Consider the following 1,193-nt stretch of genomic DNA (forward strand, 5'->3'; position numbering starts at 1 on the left):
GTACTTTTGTATACTTACAAATTTTTGTGCTTGGGTTTCAGTAATACAGTGATCAATTACACATCCCTTCACCAGTGCCCATTCTCCACCACCACTAATCCCAGTATCCCTTCCACGCCCATCCCCCTGTCCACCCTGCCTCTATGGCAAGGCATTCCCTTTAATTTTGTTTTGCTTTGGTTTGGGGTTATACTTAAAAACACTTAGGGATTATTTCTGGCTGAATATTCAGTTATTCATCCTGATTGTGGTCCGGGCATTGTGTGCTGCTGGGGACCAATACTGTACGTGTGTGCAGTGTCTGTGTCCTGCCTGCTGAAATATCGCACCCAGCACAGTTCATTTATTTCTTAGGGCCTCACTCCAACAAACAAGAAAAAAATGTCTTGTAGGATTGCCAAGCTTTTCACAGCAATCCTCCCCAGGGACCTTACCTATTCTGTGGGATCTTTTGCACTGTGAGGACCATAGAGATGTCCTCAAGCTGTACTGCCTGGTTAAGCATGTTTCATTCAATAATTCTTACATTGTATATTGTGTTTCGTTTCAGAACTCAAAGCATGGCTTCAGGATTTGGGAACTCAGTCAGTGAGTATGAGTGAGCCGGTAAGATTTGCAAGTTTGTAATCAATATTATAGTACTAATGGAAAATGTCAGTGGACCAGCATGTTATTTTTAAAGTGCAGTTCGGGAATGGCCAGAAGGAAATTCAGGGTATGATGCTTGAATTCGAGGACCCTTATCTTCACTGGGTGATGACATCTCTGCTCAAAACCCAAGGAAAATTGTAATATGTTTCATGTAAATGCCGTGCTTTTTCATTTGATTGAAAGTATCTACAAATGGTAATCGTGAAAGGAGTTGGTCTTTTAAACTGGTCCATCCACATTTCTCCATGTGTTTTACAGAGACCTACCAGGAATAATCCCTGACACTGCATGGTGCACCCCCTCACCCAAATGAAAACAAACTACAGAACAGAAAAAGTCATTGATCCTGAAAAGAATCTGCCTGTGGTGAGATGTTTTCAATGTCCCCTGTGGTCAGTCTCAGCAGTGTGGGATGCAGCATTTCTTCACAAATGCTTTCCGGGCTCTGCTCCACAGTGAGATAGAACTGAACCCAGAGTTTAGTGTGTTTTATTTTTCTTTTGAATCCCGTGCATCAGTTTTCTGTGGAGGGAGTTATTCCT

Source organism: Sorex fumeus, unplaced genomic scaffold, assembly GCF_029834395.1.
Source record: "Sorex fumeus unplaced genomic scaffold, SorFum_2.1 ptg000134l, whole genome shotgun sequence".
Classification (NCBI taxonomy): Eukaryota; Metazoa; Chordata; class Mammalia; order Eulipotyphla; family Soricidae; genus Sorex; species Sorex fumeus.